The following is a 10,484-nucleotide window of genomic DNA, read 5'->3' on the forward strand; positions in this document are numbered from 1 at the left end:
CTTCGTTTCCGAGATATTTGCAGATTTATCTCAAGGGACGGGGCCTGACGGACATATTTCGAGATATTTCTTCTTCTTGTTGTTCTTATTCTGCACAGCTAAGCTGGAAGTGGCATTTGCAGCTCGCAATAGTGCAGAGTTATCTCAAAGAAAGGGGCGACGGTGTTTCTGTATCTCTATTATGTTGGTGCGGCTTCGGAACTTTTAAATATCTTGATATATCTCGAGAACTACGCATCTGATCAAAAAATATCATAGAACATAAAAAGTAGGAAACTTAATTCTCTACAAAAAAGGTCTCTTAACATTTTGCCATAGCTCGCTTCGTTTCCGAGATATTTGCACATTTATCTCAAGGGAAGGGGCCTAACGGACATATTTCGAGATATTTCTTCTTCTTGTTGTTCTTCTTCTGCACAGCTAAACTGGAAGTGGCATTTCCAGCTCGCAATAGTGCAGAGTTATCTCAAAGAAAGGGGCCACGGTGTTTCTGTATCTCTATTATGTTGGTGCGGCTTCGGAACTTTTAAATATCTTGATATATCTCGAGAACTACGCATCTGATCAAAAAATATCATAGAACATAAAAAGTAGGAAACTTAATTCTCTACAAAAAAGGTCTCTTAACATTTTGCCATAGCTCGCTTCGTTTCCGAGATATTTGCAGATTTATCTCAAGGGAAGGGGTCTGACGGACATATTTCGAGATATTTCTTCTTCTTGTTGTTCTTCTTCTGCACAGCTAAGCTGGAAGTGGCATTTGCAGCTCGCACTAGTGCAGAGTTATCTCAAAGAAAGGGGCCACGGTGTTTCTGTATCTCTATTATGTTGGTGCGGCTTCGGAACTTTTAAATATCTCGATATATCTCGAAAACTACGCTTCTGATCAAAAAATATCATAGAACGTAAATTGTAGGAAACATAATTCTCTACAAAAAACGTCTCTTAACATTTTGCCATAGCTCGCTTCGTTTCCGAGATATTTGCAGATTCAGCTCAAAGGAACGGGCCTGACGGACATATTTCGAGATATTTCTTCTTCTTGTTGTTCTTCTTCTGCACAGCTAAGCTGGAAGTGGCATTTGCAGCTCGCAATAGTGCAGAGTTATCTCAAAGAAAGGGGCCACGGTGTTTCTGTATCTCTATTATGTTGGTGCGGCTTCGGAACTTTTCAATATCTCGATATATCTCGAAAACTACGCTTCTGATCAAAAAATATCATAGAACATAAATTGTAGGAAACATAATTCTCTTCAAAAAAGGTCTCTTAACATTTTGCCATAGCTCGCTTCGTTTCCGAGATATTTGCAGATTTATCTCAAGGGACGGGGCCTGACGGACATATTTCGAGATATTTCTTCTTCTTGTTGTTCTTATTCTGCACAGCTAAGCTGGAAGTGGCATTTGCAGCTCGCAATAGTGCAGAGTTATCTCAAAGAAAGGGGCGACGGTGTTTCTGTATCTCTATTATGTTGGTGCGGCTTCGGAACTTTTAAATATCTTGATATATCTCGAGAACTACGCATCTGATCAAAAAATATCATAGAACATAAAAAGTAGGAAACTTAATTCTCTACAAAAAAGGTCTCTTAACATTTTGCCATAGCTCGCTTCGTTTCCGAGATATTTGCACATTTATCTCAAGGGAAGGGGCCTAACGGACATATTTCGAGATATTTCTTCTTCTTGTTGTTCTTCTTCTGCACAGCTAAACTGGAAGTGGCATTTCCAGCTCGCAATAGTGCAGAGTTATCTCAAAGAAAGGGGCCACGGTGTTTCTGTATCTCTATTATGTTGGTGCGGCTTCGGAACTTTTAAATATCTTGATATATCTCGAGAACTACGCATCTGATCAAAAAATATCATAGAACATAAAAAGTAGGAAACTTAATTCTCTACAAAAAAGGTCTCTTAACATTTTGCCATAGCCCGCTTCGTTTCCGAGATATTTGCAGATTTATCTCAAGGGAAGGGGTCTGACGGACATATTTCGAGATATTTCTTCTTCTTGTTGTTCTTCTTCTGCACAGCTAAGCTGGAAGTGGCATTTGCAGCTCGCAATAGTGCAGAGTTATCTCAAAGAAAGGGGCCACGGTGTTTCTGTATCTCTATTATGTTGTTGCGGCTTCGGAACTTTTAAATATCTCGATATATCTCGAAAACTACGCTTCTGATCAAAAAATATCATAGAACATAAATTGTAGGAAACATAATTCTCTACAAAAAAGGTCTCTTAACGTTTTGCCATAGCTCGCTTCGTTTCCGAGATATTTGCAGATTTATCTCAAGGGAGGGGTCCTGACGGACATATTTCGAGATATTTCTTCTTCTTGTTGTTCTTCTTCTGCACAGCTAAGCTCGAAGTGGCATTTGCAGCTCGCAATAGTGCAAAGTTACCTCAAAGAAAGGGGCCACGGTGTTTCTGTATCTCTATTATGTTGGTGCGGCTTCGGAACTTTTCAATATCTCGATATATCTCGAAAACTACGCTTCTGATCAAAAAATATCATAGAACATAAATTGTAGGAAACATAATTTTCTTCAAAAAACGTCTCTTAACATTTTGCCATAGCTCGCTTCGTTTCCGAGATATTTGCAGATTTATCTCACAGGAAGGGGCCTGACGGACATATTTCGAGATATTTCTTCTTCTTGTTGTTCTTCTTCTGCACAGCTAAGCTGGAAGTGGCATTTGCAGCTCGCAATAGTGCAGAGTTATCTCAAAGAAAGGGGCCACGGTGTTTCTGTATCTCTATTATGTTGGTGCGGTTTCGGAACTTTTAAATATCTCGATATATCTCGAAAACTACGCTTCTGATCAAAAAATATCATAGAACATAAATTGTAGGAAACATAATTCTCTACAAAAAAGGTCTCTTAGCATTTTGCCATAGCTCGCTTCGTTTCCGAGATATTTGCAGATATATCTCAAGGGAAGGGGCCTGACGGACATATTTCGAGATATTTCTTCTTCTTGTTGTTCTTCTTCTGCACAGCTAAGCTGGAAGTGGCATTTGCGGCTCGCACTAGTGCAGAGTTATCTCAAAGAAAGGGGCCACGGTGTTTCTGTATCTCTATTATGTTGGTGCGGCTTCGGAACTTTTAAATATCTCGATATATCTCGAAAACTACGCTTCTGATCAAAAAATATCGTAGAACATAAATTGTAGGAAACATAATTCTCTACAAAAAACGTCTCTTAACATTTTGCCATAGCTCGCTTCGTTTCCGAGATATTTGCAGATTTATCTCACAGGAAGGGGCCTGACGGACATATTTCGAGATATTTCTTCTTCTTGTTGTTCTTCTTCTGCACAGCTAAGCTGGAAGTGGCATTTACAGCTCGCAATAGTGCAGAGTTATCTCAAAGAAAGAGGCCACGGTGTTTCTGTATCTCTATTATGTTGGTGCGGCTTCGGAACTTTTAAATATCTTGATATATCTCGAGAACTACGCATCTGATCAAAAAATATCATAGAACATAAAGAGTAGGAAACTTAATTCGCTACAAAAAAGGTCTCTTAACATTTTGCCATAGCTCGCTTCGTTTCCGAGATATTTGCAGATTTATCTCAAGGGAAGGGGCCTGACGGACATATTTCGAGATATTTCTTCTTCTTGTTGTTCTTCTTCTGCACAGCTAAGCTAGAAGTGGCATTTACAGCTCGCACTAGTGCAGAGTTATCTCAAAGAAAGGGGCCACGGTGTTTCTGTATCTCTATTATGTTGGTGCGGCTTCGGAACTTTTAAAGATCTTGATATATCTCGAGAACTACGCATCTGATCAAAAAATATCATAGAACGTAAATTGTAGGAAATATAATTCTCTACAAAAAACGTCTCTTAACATTTTGCCATAGCTCGATTCGTTCCCGAGATATTTGCAGATATATCTCAAGGGAAGGGGCCTGACGGACATATTTCGAGATATTTCTTCTTCTTGTTGTTCTTCTTCTGCACAGCTAACCTGGAAGTGGCATTTGCAGCTCGCAACAGTGCAGAGTTATCTCAAAGAAATGGGCGACGGTGTTTCTGTATCTCTATTATGTTGGTGCGGCTTCGGAACTTTTAAATATCTTGATATATCTCGAGAACTACGCATCTGATCAAAAAATATCATAGAAGATAAAAAGTAGGAAACTTAATTCTCTACAAAAAAGGTCTCTTAACATTTTGCCATAGCTCGCTTCGTTTCCGAGATATTTGCACATTTATCTCAAGTGAAGGGGCCTAACGGACATATTTCGAGATATTTCTTCTTCTTGTTGTTCTTCTTCTGCACAGCTAAACTGGAAGTGGCATTTCCAGCTCGCAATAGTGCAGAGTTATCTCAAAGAAAGGGGCCACGGTGTTTCTGTATCTCTATTATGTTGATGCGGCTTCGGAACTTTTAAATATCTCGATATATCTCGAAAACTACGCTTCTGATCAAAAAATATCATAGAACATAAATTGTAGGAAACATAATTCTCTACAAAAAAGGTCTCTTAACGTTTTGCCATAGCTCGCTTCGTTTCCGAGATATTTGCAGATTTATCTCAAGGGAAGGGTCCTGACGGACATATTTCGAGATATTTCTTCTTCTTGTTGTTCTTCTTCTGCACAGCTAAGCTCGAAGTGGCATTTGCAGCTCGCAATAGTGCAAAGTTACCTCAAAGAAAGGGGCCACGGTGTTTCTGTATCTCTATTATGTTGGTGCCGCTTCGAAACTTTTAAATATCTGGATATATCTCGAGAACTACGCATCTGATCAAAAAATATCATTGAACATAAAAAGTAAGAAACTTAATTCTCTACAAAAAAGGTCTCTTAACATTTTACCATAGCTCGCTTCGTTTCCGAGATATTTGCAGATTTATCTCAAGGGAAGGGGCCTGACGGACATATTTCGAGATATTTCTTCTTCTTGTTGTTCTTCTTCTGCACAGCTAAGCTGGAAGTGGCATTTGCGGCTCGCACTAGCGCAGAGTTATCTCAAAGAAAGGGGCCACGGTGTTTCTGTATCTCTATTATGTTGGTGCGGCTTCGGAACTTTTAAATATCTTGATATATCTCGAGAACTACGCATCTGATCAAAAAATATCATAGAACATAAAAAGTAGGAAACTTAATTCTCTACAAAAAAGGTCTCTTAACATTTTGCCATAGCTCGCTTCGTTTCCGAGATATTTGCAGATTTATCTCAAGGGAAGGGGCCTGACGGACATATTTCGAGATATTTCTTCTTCTTGTTGTTCTTCTTCTGCACAGCTAAACTGGAAGTGGCATTTCCAGCTCGCAATAGTGCAGAGTTATCTCAAAGAAAGGGGCCACGGTGTTTCTGTATCTCTATTATGTTGGTGCGGCTTCGGAACTTTTAAATATCTTGATATATCTCGAGAACTACGCATCTGATCAAAAAATATCATAGAACATAAAAAGTAGGAAACTTAATTCTCTACAAAAAAGGTCTCTTAACATTTTGCCATAGCCCGCTTCGTTTCCGAGATATTTGCAGATTTATCTCAAGGGAAGGGGTCTGACGGACATATTTCGAGATATTTCTTCTTCTTGTTGTTCTTCTTCTGCACAGCTAAGCTGGAAGTGGCATTTGCAGCTCGCAATAGTGCAGAGTTATCTCAAAGAAAGGGGCCACGGTGTTTCTGTATCTCTATTATGTTGATGCGGCTTCGGAACTTTTAAATATCTCGATATATCTCGAAAACTACGCTTCTGATCAAAAAATATCATAGAACATAAATTGTAGGAAACATAATTCTCTACAAAAAAGGTCTCTTAACGTTTTGCCATAGCTCGCTTCGTTTCCGAGATATGTGCAGATTTATCTCAAGGGAGGGGCCTGACGGACATATTTCGAGATATTTCTTCTTCTTGTTGTTCTTCTTCTGCACAGCTAAGCTGGAAGTGGCATTTGCAGCTCGCAATAGTGCAGAGTTATCTCAAAGAAAGGGGCCACGGTGTTTCTGTATCTCTATTATGTTGTTGCGGCTTCGGAACTTTTAAATATCTTGATATATCTCGAGAACTACGCATCTGATCAAAAAATATCATAGAACATAAAAAGTAGGAAACTTAATTCTCTACAAAAAAGGTCTCTTAACATTTTGCCATAGCTCGCTTCGTTTCCGAGATATTTGCTGATTTATCTCAAGGGAAGGGGCCTGACGGACATATTTCGAGATATTTCTTCTTCTTGTTGTTCTTCTTCTGCACAGCTAAGCTGGACGTGGCATTTGCAGCTCGCAAAAGTGCAGAGTTATCTCAAAGAAAGGGGCCACGGTGTTTCTGTATCTCTATTATGTTGGCGCGGCTTCGGAGCTTTTAAATATCTCGATATATCTCGAAAACTACGCTTCTGATCAAAAAATATCATAGAACATAAATTGTAGGAAACATAATTCTCTACAAAAAAGATCTCTTAGCATTTTGCCATAGCTCGCTTGGTTTCCGAGATATTTGCAGATATATCTCAAGGGAAGGGGCCTGACGGACATATTTCGAGATATTTCTTCTTCTTGTTGTTCTTCTTCTGCACAGCTAAACTGGAAGTGGCATTTCCAGCTCGCAATAGCGCAGAGTTATCTCAAAGAAAGGGGCCACGGTGTTTCTGTATCTCTATTATGTTGGTGCGGCTTCGGAACTTTTAAATATCTTGATACATCTCGAGAACTACGCATCTGATCAAAAAATATCATAGAACATAAAAAGTAGGAAACTTAATTCTCTACAAAAAAGGTCTCTTAACATTTTGCCATAGCTCGCTTCGTTTCCGAGATATGTGCAGATTTATCTCAAGGGAAGGGGCCTGACGGACATATTTCGAGATATTTCTTCTTCTTGTTGTTCTTCTTCTGCACAGCTAAGCTGGAAGTGGCATTTGCAGCTCGCAATAGTGCAGAGTTATCTCAAAGAAAGGGGCCACGGTGTTTCTGTATCTCTATTATGTTGTTGCGGCTTCGGAACTTTTAAATATCTTGATATATCTCGAGAACTACGCATCTGATCAAAAAATATCATAGAACATAAAAAGTAGGAAACTTAATTCTCTACAAAAAAGGTCTCTTAACATTTTGCCATAGCTCGCTTCGTTTCCGAGATATTTGCTGATTTATCTCAAGGGAAGGGGCCTGACGGACATATTTCGAGATATTTCTTCTTCTTGTTGTTCTTCTTCTGCACAGCTAAGCTGGAAGTGGCATTTGCAGCTCGCAATAGTGCAGAGTTATCTCAAAGAAAGGGGCCACGGTGTTTCTGTATCTCTATTATGTTGGTGCGGTTTCGGAACTTTTAAATATCTCGATATATCTCGAAAACTACGCTTCTGATCAAAAAATATCATAGAACATAAATTGTAGGAAACATAATTCTCTACAAAAAAGGTCTCTTAGCATTTTGCCATAGCTCGCTTCGTTTCCGAGATATTTGCAGATATATCTCAAGGGAAGGGGCCTGACGGACATATTTCGAGATATTTCTTCTTCTTGTTGTTCTTCTTCTGCACAGCTAAGCTGGAAGTGGCATTTGCAGCTCGCAATAGTGCAGAGTTATCTCAAAGAAAGGGGCCACGGTGTTTCTGTATCTCTATTATGTTGGTGCGGCTTCGGAACTTTTAAATATCTTGATATATCTCGAGAACTACGCATCTGATCAAAAAATATCATAGAACATAAAAAGTAGGAAACTTAATTCTCTACAAAAAAGGTCTCTTAACATTTTGCCATAGCTCGCTTCGTTTCCGAGATATTTGCAGATTTATCTCAAGGGAAGGGGCCTGACGGACATATTTCGAGATATTTCTTCTTCTTGTTGTTCTTCTTCTGCACAGCTAAACTGGAAGTGGCATTTCCAGCTCGCAATAGTGCAGAGTTATCTCAAAGAAAGGGGCCACGGTGTTTCTGTATCTCTATTATGTTGGCGCGGCTTCAGAACTTTTAAATATCTTGATATATCTCGAGAACTACGCATCTGATCAAAAAATATCATAGAACGTAAATTGTAGGAAATATAATTCTCTACAAAAAACGTCTCTTAACATTTTGCCATAGCTCGCTTCGTTTCCGAGATATTTGCAGATTTATCTCAAGGGAAGGGGCCTGACGGACATATTTCGAGATATTTCTTCTTCTTGTTGTTCTTCTTCTGCACAGCTAAGCTGGAAGTGGCATTTGCAGCTCGCAATAGTGCAGAGTTATCTCAAAGAAAGGGGCCACGGTGTTTCTGTACCTCTATTATGTTGGTGCGGCTTCGGAACTTTTAAATATCTTGATATATCTCGAGAACTACGCATCTGATCAAAAAATATCATAGAACATAAAAAGTAGGAAACATAATTCTCTACAAAAAAGGTCTCTTAACATTTTGCCATAGCTCGCTTCGTTTCCGAGATATTTGCAGATATATCTCAAGGGAAGGGGCCTGACGGACATATTTCGAGATATTTCTTCTTCTTGTTGTTCTTCTTCTGCACAGCTAAGCTAGAAGTGGCATTTGCGGCTCGCACTAGTGCAGAGTTATCTCAAAGAAAGGGGCCACGGTGTTTCTGTATCTCTATTATGTTGGTGCGGCTTCGGAACTTTTAAATATCTCGATATATCTCGAAAACTACGCTTCTGATCAAAAAATATCATAGAACGTAAATTGTAGGAAACATAATTCTCTACAAAAAACGTCTCTTAACATTTTGCCATAGCTCGCTTCGTTTCCGAGATATTTGCAGATTCAGCTCAAAGGAACGGGCCTGACGGACATATTTCGAGATATTTCTTCTTCTTGTTGTTCTTCTTCTGCACAGCTAAGCTGGAAGTGGCATTTGCAGCTCGCAATAGTGCAGAGTTATCTCAAAGAAAGGGGCCACGGTGTTTCTGTATCTCTATTATGTTGGTGCGGCTTCGGAACTTTTCAATATCTCGATATATCTCGAAAACTACGCTTCTGATCAAAAATATCATAGAACATAAATTGTAGGAAACATAATTCTCTTCAAAAAAGGTCTCTTAACATTTTGCCATAGCTCGCTTCGTTTCCGAGATATTTGCAGATTTATCTCAAGGGACGGGGCCTGACGGACATATTTCGAGATATTTCTTCTTCTTGTTGTTCTTATTCTGCACAGCTAAGCTGGAAGTGGCATTTGCAGCTCGCAATAGTGCAGAGTTATCTCAAAGAAAGGGGCGACGGTGTTTCTGTATCTCTATTATGTTGGTGCGGCTTCGGAACTTTTAAATATCTTGATATATCTCGAGAACTACGCATCTGATCAAAAAATATCATAGAACATAAAAAGTAGGAAACTTAATTCTCTACAAAAAAGGTCTCTTAACATTTTGCCATAGCTCGCTTCGTTTCCGAGATATTTGCACATTTATCTCAAGGGAAGGGGCCTAACGGACATATTTCGAGATATTTCTTCTTCTTGTTGTTCTTCTTCTGCACAGCTAAACTGGAAGTGGCATTTCCAGCTCGCAATAGTGCAGAGTTATCTCAAAGAAAGGGGCCACGGTGTTTCTGTATCTCTATTATGTTGGTGCGGCTTCGGAACTTTTAAATATCTTGATATATCTCGAGAACTACGCATCTGATCAAAAAATATCATAGAACATAAAAAGTAGGAAACTTAATTCTCTACAAAAAAGGTCTCTTAACATTTTGCCATAGCTCGCTTCGTTTCCGAGATATTTGCAGATTTATCTCAAGGGAAGGGGTCTGACGGACATATTTCGAGATATTTCTTCTTCTTGTTGTTCTTCTTCTGCACAGCTAAGCTGGAAGTGGCATTTGCAGCTCGCACTAGTGCAGAGTTATCTCAAAGAAAGGGGCCACGGTGTTTCTGTATCTCTATTATGTTGGTGCGGCTTCGGAACTTTTAAATATCTCGATATATCTCGAAAACTACGCTTCTGATCAAAAAATATCATAGAACGTAAATTGTAGGAAACATAATTCTCTACAAAAAACGTCTCTTAACATTTTGCCATAGCTCGCTTCGTTTCCGAGATATTTGCAGATTCAGCTCAAAGGAACGGGCCTGACGGACATATTTCGAGATATTTCTTCTTCTTGTTGTTCTTCTTCTGCACAGCTAAGCTGGAAGTGGCATTTGCAGCTCGCAATAGTGCAGAGTTATCTCAAAGAAAGGGGCCACGGTGTTTCTGTATCTCTATTATGTTGGTGCGGCTTCGGAACTTTTCAATATCTCGATATATCTCGAAAACTACGCTTCTGATCAAAAAATATCATAGAACATAAATTGTAGGAAACATAATTCTCTTCAAAAAAGGTCTCTTAACATTTTGCCATAGCTCGCTTCGTTTCCGAGATATTTGCAGATTTATCTCAAGGGACGGGGCCTGACGGACATATTTCGAGATATTTCTTCTTCTTGTTGTTCTTATTCTGCACAGCTAAGCTGGAAGTGGCATTTGCAGCTCGCAATAGTGCAGAGTTATCTCAAAGAAAGGGGCGACGGTGTTTCTGTATCTCTATTA

This window comes from Osmia lignaria, unplaced genomic scaffold, assembly GCF_051020975.1.
Source record: "Osmia lignaria lignaria isolate PbOS001 unplaced genomic scaffold, iyOsmLign1 scaffold0001, whole genome shotgun sequence".
NCBI classification, from domain to species: Eukaryota; Metazoa; Arthropoda; class Insecta; order Hymenoptera; family Megachilidae; genus Osmia; species Osmia lignaria.